The sequence below is a fragment of the Harmonia axyridis genome, chromosome X (assembly GCF_914767665.1).
Source record: "Harmonia axyridis chromosome X, icHarAxyr1.1, whole genome shotgun sequence".
In the NCBI taxonomy this organism is placed as follows: domain Eukaryota; kingdom Metazoa; phylum Arthropoda; class Insecta; order Coleoptera; family Coccinellidae; genus Harmonia; species Harmonia axyridis.
Window position 1 is genome coordinate 15,899,416 of NC_059508.1, and position 10,778 is coordinate 15,910,193.

The 10,778-nt window shown below is 34.9% G+C and overlaps 1 protein-coding gene across 1 annotated transcript in view; it reads right to left on the reverse strand.

The window, feature by feature from the left end:
- Positions 1-8,781, reverse strand: part of LOC123686532 (semaphorin-1A-like) — a 56,317-nt gene extending 47,536 nt beyond the window's left edge. The window contains exon 1 of the mRNA XM_045626746.1: positions 8,451-8,781. The gene's annotated coding sequence lies outside the window, so the exon portion shown is untranslated. The remainder of the gene's footprint in view (positions 1-8,450) is intronic.
- Between the last annotated feature and the right edge of the window lie 1,997 nt (positions 8,782-10,778).

Here is a 10,778-nt window from a genome sequence, read left to right on the forward strand (position 1 = left end):
GCCGCAGCAAAGAACGACCTCATGACGATAACGAAACATTTTAGGGTTCGTTGTCATTACGAAAAGTCCGATGACGTTTTTGATTGGTTTACTTTTACCACGTGACCAAGTCTTAAGCGTCATATTATGACACTTGAATGATTTCGATTTCGAGGTTATAATTTTGAATGTTTTGCTTCACAATATATATTAGAATTGCAAATCAACTGCACATTAATTGAGTGATATCAAGTTATCAGAGTTATCAATATTCGCTGTTCAAATGGCGTTCTCGTGTTCCTCCAATTCCAATAATTATCCATAAATGGTTTCAATTCATCGAATAGAACGTGAACTAAATGTTTCGACAAACGGAAAACGTCTATGAATCTCTCATCCGTTAAGTTAAATGGATCATTTCTATCTCGAAGAAATCTATTCTCCTCTCTTGTAAGAGTTAGACGAACTCTTCTTGAGATTTCCTCGTCGATGATCAGAATCATTGAAAACATGATGAATATTTTTTTATACCTATACACACTATTAGTTGACTCCCCGAACTTATTTTGTAGTATGGGTAGGTTTTGTAACTGGAATAAGAATGAAGGTTTTAAATTATAATCCATTGAACGAGGTTCCATTTCGAATTTCTTCCAGTGCTCAAATAAGACTTTGTAATACTCAATATTTGCATTCAGGTGCTGTATTCAATTAGCTTATTCATTCTTAATGATAAACTAAACAGTTTAAAATGGTATGAAACCCTTTGTTAAGTAACTTCCAATGAGAGTCATAAATCAAAATATAATTTCTGACAATACTCAAGTTAAATACTGTGGATTATTCAAAGGACATTACAGCTAGAGTCCATAAAAGGGATTCTTATCTCATTGCTCTTATTAGAGATTATCTCAGGTACCTCATATGTCAAAACCTGCAGAATCCTACAGTAGCTCAAATATCTACTTATTTGCAACGTTGCCAATGTTCCTTCGTGTAAAGTCGGTAAGCTCCGACAACGAAACTAAAAGCGTAAAGATAACGAAACGATAAAGAAAAAGACGCTTACAGAATACCGCATTCGCTCCGCTTAGCTTCGCTTCGTAACGTTATCGCTTTCGTTTGCTATGATAACGAAAGTTACAGAATCCTACCCCAGGCATGTTAAAAACTCTTCAGTGTGTTTTCAATACAGAACACCACTGCCCTGCCTTACGGATCATCTGTGGAACGATCAACTTACAAAATAAACCATATTTTCAAGAGGAGGGCTTGTCACGCCATATTCTGATGAGCAGCTTTCTCCTCACCCCTCTGTTAGGGTTGTTATCCCTTCGTTAATCATCCGATATAGCCAATTGGGGTCCAACGAAGGCCACCATTCAGAGATATTGCAGTTGTCGTCTACAATGTTTCAACTCCAGAATATATATTTCTGGACTATATTATACAAGAACGGAACAGTGACGTTCTTATGCAAAAAACATTACATAATAAATATCATGATGTGTTAGAATTCTGGATTATATTTTCCGAATTCGAAATTATATAACATTAATATTTTCTAAATCATCAGTTCTGGAATTGTTACGTGAAAACACAAAATCTTCTCGTTGAAATATTAAGGATTACACTTTAGATAAACAGAAGATTTTATTCGAATTCACGATGAGATACGAATAACAGAATAATATTTCAATTTAGATATTATTGAACTCGTTTCATATTGGGCCAACGTATTAATGATTCTGAGCAGTGTTTGAAGCTGTTTAAGTGCAATAAACCTGAATTTTCGCGTTGATAAGTGACAATGGATGAAACACGGCTTCATCATTTCACTCCGGAGTCCAATCGACAGTCAGCTGAGTGGACTGCACACGATGAACCGAATCCAAAGCGAGGAAAAACACAACAGTCAGCTGGCAAGGTTGTGGCATCAGTATTCTGGGATATGCAAAGTATAATAATGATTGATTACCTCTTAAAGGGCCAGACCATCAACAGCGATTATTATATAGCGTTATTGGATCGTTTAAAGGATAAAATCTTTAAAAAACGGCCCCATTTGAAGAGAAAAAAGGTGCTGTTTCATCAAGAAAATGCGCCGTGTCACAAATCAATGAAAACAATGGCAAAATTGCATGAATTGGCCTTCGAATTGCTTCAGCATCCACCTTTTTCGCCAGATCTGGCCCCCAGCGACTTTTTCCTGTTCTCAGACCAATCGTACGAGAAAAATGATATCGAAAAGTTGGAAGATCGCTATAATCGCTGTATCGTCCTCGAAGGCAAATATATTGAATAATAAAATCGAATTTTGCAAAAAAAAAAGTGTTTTACTATGGTAGACCGGGGACTTTTCAATTGGCCTGTTAGTTTACATTCAAAACAGAAAAAAACGGTAATTTGGAATTGTAGTCAATTCCAGCACAGAGATTGCCGAAAATATTTTTGTCGCCAAGCAATATTACAGTTCTTTATTCTCACTTTGAGCGTGGTCTGTCATTTAATTTGTTTCAATGATTAAATGTTTCATTGAATTTCGAATGTTGATTTTTTAACGTAGTAATACCCTGTAAGAAAAATGAAAATTGGTGGTCTGAATTCTCAAGGTGTCCTCAAATTCGAAAGAACATTCAGGGTAATGATATATTCTCCGATGTATTTTCACGAAATTATAGTAATACCATATACGATTAAGATTGCGAGGCGAATAATTTGGCATGAATATAAGTGACGAAAGGAACAGAAGATAATGAAAGAAAGAAATTGCAGTTGATTTCATTGTCATCAAGTGGCATTTGTCTTGAGAGCCTACGTTGGGTAGTTGGGTACAAGAATCGCTCCATATATTTCTTGCAATATTATTACACAGGTTATGCGTAACCCCTTCTGCAAGCCTACTATCATTTATTGTGAGGCATACAGGTAGACGGAGCATTACAAAAGCGTGATACTTACGGTAGAGGTCAGATCAGTAGCCCAAGCAATATTTCCGAGATGTGAGAGTAACGACTTTACTTTTGAAGAAATCGATAATGAATGAAGCTAGGAAATCGATCGTTATGGATGAAATGATCATCGTTAGATACATCACACCAACTAGAAATACGATTCTTCCATTCAGTACCACGATTACTACAGGCAAATATGATTCACGACTTCTAACAGATGAATCATTTCATTCGTAAGAAAATGCATTTTGGATTGAACTGGACACAATTATCGGAGCTATGTCCGTGTAAATATTTTTATTTCACAAGTACTTTCGTACGAAATACTATCTTTATCGATTTCATTTGCCAGTTGTTGAACAGATTTTATTTACAAATTACAAAGCGCACGATAAGCATAAGTGATATAAATCAAATTCGTCCCGAAAGTTGGAGTGAAACATTTATGCTTTTACCGATCGAAGCAAGATTCCATCGAACTTCACCAACATTTCTTTCCAAAAAAGTATAGCCGAGTTTTTTTTTTCGTAGGTTATTATAAGGTTAACTGAAAAGTTCCCAGTCTGATGCACATATGGCTGTGCTATTATTAAATCCATATGATTTTTGATTAGTACCAACCTTCAAAGGATACGTGTCAAAATTCGACAGCAGTCCGACCATTAGTTTGTGAGATATTGCGTTGTGAGTTTAGCTACTTTTGTTATTTGAAAAAAGATTTCGTGTGCTGATGAAATATTGCTTTTTGATGGGAAAAAATACAGTTGAAGCAAAATTTTGACTTGATAAAGAGTTTCCGGGGTCTGCACCAGGAAAATCAACCATCATTGATTGATATGCTATGTTTAAACGTGGTGAAATGAGCACCGAAGACAGCGAACACACTTGACGACCAAAATAGGCTGTCACCGACGAAAAATAAAAAAAAGACACAAAATAATTTTGAATGATCGTAAAGTGGAGTTGATCGAGGTAGTAGACATTGTGAAGATATCATCTGAACTTGTACATCATATCATTCACGAATATCCAAAAGGGCCAGATCATCAGCAGCGATTATAAAATCGCGTTATTGGATCGTTTAGGGAATGAAATCGTTAAAAAACGGGCCCATTTGAATAAAAAAAGGTGCTGTTTCATCAAGACAATGCGCCGTGTCACAAATCAATGAAAACAATGGCAAAATTCCATAAATTGGGCTTCGAATTGCTTCTGCATCCACCGTATTCGCCAGATCTGGCCCCCAGCGACTTTTTTCTGTTCTCAGACCTCAAAAGAATACTCGCTGGAAAGAAATTTAGCGCCAATGAAGAAGTAATCGCCGAAACTGAGGCTTATTTTGAATGGAAAGACAAATCATACTACAAAAATGGCATCGAAAAGTTGGAAGATCGCTATAATCGCTGTATCGCCCTCGAAGGCAACTATGTTGAATAATAAAATCGAATTTTGCCAAAAAAATGTGTTTTACTCTGATAGACCGGGGACTTTTCAATTGGCCTGTTAAATTCTCTTCGAGCCCTGGCTTGAAAGACTAATTATAATTAATTTGAAAAGAAGCTCTACGAAATAGGACAATACGCGAACACCTGAGGATGCATCATCAAAATTTCCGGTTTTTAGATGGTTTCTGTTACGAAGACATACAATCCTTAAAAAGGGCGTCATGTCAAGGGTGAAATTAAAACAAGATAATAACTGCACTTAATAATCATTCAAGCACGAAAGGAGCAAAGACAGGTTACATATTAACTGAGGTGAAAGAAACCTTACTATCTACAAGAACAACGAGTTGAAATGTGTGTTGTATGGAGATATCATTAGTTTATATAAGACTTTCGAGACGTTTAATATGCACAAACACACTTACGTCATGTGGTGTGCATATAGACAGATATACCTACCTATTTAGTATTCCAGAGAATTCTTATTTGATGTAAGAGTTTTAAAGGTAGGATTTGCGTATACAAGTTGCCCTGTACGTAAGTCATTTCAATCGGTGATGAAGTATTTACTTTGCCACATAAAGAAAGATTAAGACGCGATAAAGCTGACTTTGAAAACTTGGCAGATACTTCCTAACTTATCATTATTATCTCTTAATGAAGTACCAATTGGTTTATTCCTTATCTGCACGAATTAAGGTGTCGTAAAAATGTCGGAATACTCTCGGAATTGAAATGATTTCAGCAAATATTGTTTCTTTGACGAATAGAGCTGAAAGTTATGGACTAGTTCGCTATCAGTTAACCCTTCGTTCTTTAATTTGGTCTGATTATAATTTCAGAAGAATTATTTCTTCAATTGCTAATGTTTATTTTGACATTTTAAATATCTAGAATTCAGAAATCGAATAAGTCATTCGTACAGTGCTTTCCATGGTAACCTTTATATTGAATATACATAAAGGGTGTTTTTTTTAGAACTATAGAACTTTAAATTGCAATAAAACAACGATGGATTATTCGATTGACATGAATTACATTTATCCGCAAGATAATCTTGTGGCATTATATTTTAAATATGATTTCTGGCATATGACCGCCACGGCTGGCTCGGATGTAGTCCAATTTGGACGTCCAATTTTCGATGCCTTTTTCAAAATTTGTGGCCGTATATCGGCAATAACACGGCGAATATTGTCTTCCAAATGGTCAAGGGTTTGTGGCTTATCCGCATAGACCAATGACTTTACATAGCCCCACAGAAAGTAGTCTAGCGGTGTTAAATCACAAGATCTTGGAGGCCAATTCACAGGTCCAAAACGTGAAATTAGGCGGTCACCAAACGTGTCTTTCAATAAATCGATTGTGTCACGAGCTGTGTGACATGTTGCGCCGTCTTGCTGGAACCACAGCTCCTGGACATCATGGTTGTTCAATTCAGGAATGAAAAGTTAGTAATCATGGCTCTATACCGATCACCATTGACTGTAACGTTCTGGCCATCATCGTTTTTGAAAAGTACGGACCAATGATTCCACCAGCCCATAAAACACACCAAACAGTCAGTTTTTCTGGATGTAACGGTGTTTCGACATACACTTGAGGATTAGCTTCACTCCAAATCCGGCAGTTTTGCTTGTTGACGTAGCCATTCAACCAGAAGTGCGCTTCATCGCTAAACAAAATTCGCTTATTAAAATCGGGATACGTATTCCGCAGAGAACCATTATGTTCGAAATAAAATTGCACTATTGCAAGCGTTGTTCAGACGTGAGTCTATTCATGATGAATTACCAAACCAAACTGAGAATAAATCACTTGACAGCTGTTAAATCGGTCGCCATCTTGAACAGTAATGCCAATTTAAAGTTATATATCTCGAAAAAAAACCCTATATTTCAAATCTAGAATATGAATACAATAATTTAAATTTAATTTAAATTAATACAATATTTCTACCGCAAATTTCTCGTAATTTTGAAAACTCTCTTCGGAATTCTGAATGAATTACCTGAGTTTCAAAACCTACATCGTTGTATTTAATATATGAAAGCTCGTACAATCCGAGACGTCTCATTATATAAGTGAGGGTAAATTTTGAATTTTTTATGAACGTTATAATGAAATGATTATGATTTCCATTTTTAATTGAATATCTGAATAATTCACGTATTTTTACATACAGTTATCTGCCTTAATCATATCTAATATAAAATTCAATTTGTGAAAGATTAAAAAATTTATTTCACTTGATCTATAAAAAATACAGTGCTGAAATATATTTTTGCACCAACAAAAATATTCAATTTCACTCTGAAAGCCCTCGATACTGATTAGAATGGAATTTTCATTGCTTTATTGAATAAAAGGCCAAACAACGTGGTCCATCAAAAGAATAACGGAAAACAAGGTTGAGGACTTAAGTGTATAATATCTCGTCAGTTAACTTAATGGGATATAAAATATTTCACAAACATTTCCTTTGGTAATCCTCTAAGCATTCTTGTATCATTAAAACTTGTGATGTGAAGTTTTTGACGACTAAATATAAGACGGCCCAGCAGCAGCTATGTTCTAGTTAAGATGGCTTCCTCCGGCAACAATACGCATTGTGTCACCCTTCCTAGAACTACCTGAAGAAATGATTTATCTCACGGCCACATCATATTCTATAGAACTCGCCTTTTATTTTTCGTTCTTGGCTAAAAACTTGGGCCACCATAAATCAATCCGCAAACGTTCCAAGAAAAAAAACTGAACTCATTAACACAATGAAATAACGTCAAAATCCAACTTAATGGCTGACATTACTAACAAGTAAAACAGCAGAATCGTTGTCTTTCGCTTGCCTTTCAGTTCTATTTGTTTTTTCTCCGATTGGTTGACTGGAGCAGGCTATTTGTTGCTGTACAGGGATGATCCTAATAAGGCACCAAGCTTTTCCTAGAAACACTTGTATTGTTTTAGCCGTTTGTCATTCGATCATCACATGGCTCGTTTAAAATATATACAAGCGGATCTCAAAATGAAGCGAGATTCATCAGCATGGCTTGTGTGCATTTTTTTTCAATTACACCATTGTCAACTTTAAACGATACTCATTATCTGGATAATGAAACTGATCCTACCGAATTTGTTGCTTCATAGACGTAATAAACGCCTTCGTATCTTTGGAGGTGGCTGTATTCAGCAAGATCTCTCGAGTCTCAAGATAACCCATTGCCTACAATGTAGTTAGTAATCAGAATTTTTTTCTCTCGTCGGCAGAATTAAAATTGATTTAATCTTTTTTTGTAATCGAGAATATTGAAGCTTAATAGAGCTTTCAACTACCTGAAGAACGTGATCAATTTCTTAAGCCAAATCGTATTAAGTACGCCAGTTTCATTATTTATGCTCAAGAGGGAACTGTTCGATCACTGAGTTATCGGGTATTATGTTACCATGCTGAAATCACGATTCATCAAATTGACTTCTAATAGTTTCAATAGGAAAAGTATTAAGCTCAACAATAATGATCTAAATATAAATCGACTCAATACCACAATGGTTAAGACCGTTTAAAAATGACCTACATCATTCAAGAGGATTTCGTACAAATTAATCTAATGTTTACACGAGAATGAGAATAGGTTTTATAATACATTTAAAGCAATTATATTCTAGATTGCATTAAACGTCATTATTTGTTTCTCACGTTGAGTGGGAAATTTCGGAGATGTTATTGTAATTTATATGATTAATAGCTTCACTATTAATTTACTTTTTTGGTAGTTCACTAGTTCCGTTAAAGTATCGAGATTTGGCGGGCGATTAAGGGATGTTCCTTCTGGAGATACGCCACTGTGGTGGATGATGGATGTTATGCATGTGTGGTGCCCAAAAATCCAAGCATTTTAAAACCGCCCCAACAGTCTCATCATTGAAGGATTTGAAAACTTTTAAAAACCCGTTAGAAGATGAATTTTCAATTTAAAATTGTAATAACACTAACATTTATCTACAGGTTCAAGTCTTTAATTTAAAAACCATTGCACAGCATTAAAAATTGTATGAAATAAACTAAACTCACCTTTTCGTGGAGTTTCAAATAAGAATCGGATGAAACCATTTGAAAAAAAATTGTTGTAAAACAGCTACACCAAATTTTCAGCGAACACAACGTGAAAAACTGGGAAAAAAGTTCAAAATAGAATCACTTATCAGTTCGAAATAGTCACGAGGGTGACCTAGAAGTGCGCAGAAGGGGTTGCGGTGACGGTGTTTTGAAAATTTTTTGACGTTTACGTAGTTTAAAAACAAAACGAATAACGCGTCTTGCCGAGTATACACAAACGTAAACACAAAACGTAACGTGGAGTGTGTAACATAGTTCGGTACACTGTCACAAACAGTCGGACTACTGTTAGTCCGCAGCTCGGCGATCTACGCTGCCGTTCGGAAATTCTCGGTTCAACTTTCAAAACCCAATCTTCTATACTACACACCAAATTATAGAGTCGTTCTGCATTCGTTCAAGGCCCGTTTCAAGTCGGCTTATTATTCTCTCATTGCTCTGTGCCTTTCTACCTACCTGTTTTATTTGTGGAGACCAGGCAATAAAAAATCACTTGAAACTAGATCCATCGGAAATGGTCGACTGCCGCAAATCGCTCCATGGCAAGACCATGGGGGCGGTAGTGGTTGATCAACAAAATTATCGCAACAAACTCTCTGCTTGATTGAATCTCACAGCCTCCCAGCTTTATGCATGCTGAGTGCAACTTTGAACTTGATGAAGCCATCGGCGGTTGTTGAATCTCATTAAGTAAAATATTTATAGCGTCATCGAACCTCAAGCAGAAAAAATTATTTAATAATACCTAACAAGCGCTCAAAAGCTTCTGATTCACATTAGTGCTTTTTCTCATTTTGTTTCTACCTTTTATTCAGCTTTGAAAGATGTTCCAACACGAAACTGAATAAAGGAACTAGAATCACCACCGATGTATCAATAATCTCAAAAATAGTAAAATAATATGTTGAGAATTTCGAAAACTACCAAGGATGAAAAGGTCTCGACAAAATAAACAGAATATTAGAGCAGATAGATGCATATTTATTTTCCCCAGTATTGAAAAATATTGAACAAATATTTTGTCAACTGTAAAGTTCCTCAAAGCAAAATAAATAAATAATTTGCTTTTGAAAGATTACCGTTCTTCTTTAATAACATATCCAAAGATTAATTATTATAAAGGAATACTAAAAAAAATCCTATATAAAATCCTTTTACCATTTCCAAGAATCTATAACTCCGAAACTATGTATTTCCGAGACTGGCATTATATATTATGCATTTCATGAGTGTGTGTACGTTGATCTAATGATTGTAATTTAACGTCCCAACTTGATTTCAGCATCCTCTGTTTTTTCAGCGTTCTGTAACAGTAGAGGAATAAATATCTGGATTATTTCTGATAGGATTCAAAATGAATCAACAATTTGAAAGATTACAGAATCGGACCTTGCAGCACACCACAGATCAAACGAAACAATCATACTATCATCAATTTTCATTGAATGTTATTGGAATTAATATAGGAAATGTCAAATATCCTTATTTCCAGGAAATTAATTATTTTTATTTCACAAAAATAATAAAGCGCCGTGAATGTTCATATCAAAAGAAATATATCTCATCGAACATAATGCCAGAAAAGTAATTTCCTACAAAATTTGTACTTTCAAATTCATTAGTGTGTTGTGGAATTATTAATAGTCAGATTGTGTCGAACATTATCGATTTTTCAGTTAACGAGTATAGGAAGAAAGCGTGCAGCTCTAAAAGGAGATTAATGTGGATTTTATAAGTTGCTTTGCAGATAATTACAAAACTTTTACCACATTTGAAATGTTATATAATTGTTTTTAATTCGAATTTAATTGATTTCAAGTCCAACTACTCATAATTTTTCATTTATCAAACTCATCAGACGGTTCTTCAGTGAATTGAGTGCTTCTTGCGAAAGTAACTGTTCAAACATGCGAAAACATTTTCTGTAAGATAATAATTTTTAAAATTCAGAGATGATAAGATAAAGATAAAAACAAATAGTACTCAATAATTGGTTCAGTACTATTCAAACCCAAATACGGAAGAAGATTTTTGTTGTATTTGGATTATTTACTGAAATTCATAGTGATTGATTGGAATTCATTCAGTTTTGATATATCTACATTTATTTAATGGATTCGGTCCTTACTTGACGGAAATTCATTATAAATAAAATAAAACGAAGTAATTTCCACTATGTTATTTAATTGTTAGCAACAATTGTTTCGCCACACTGTGGCTTCATCAGGCTACATTTCTGAACTGATGAGTTCAGAAATGTAGCCTGATGAAGCCACAGTGTGG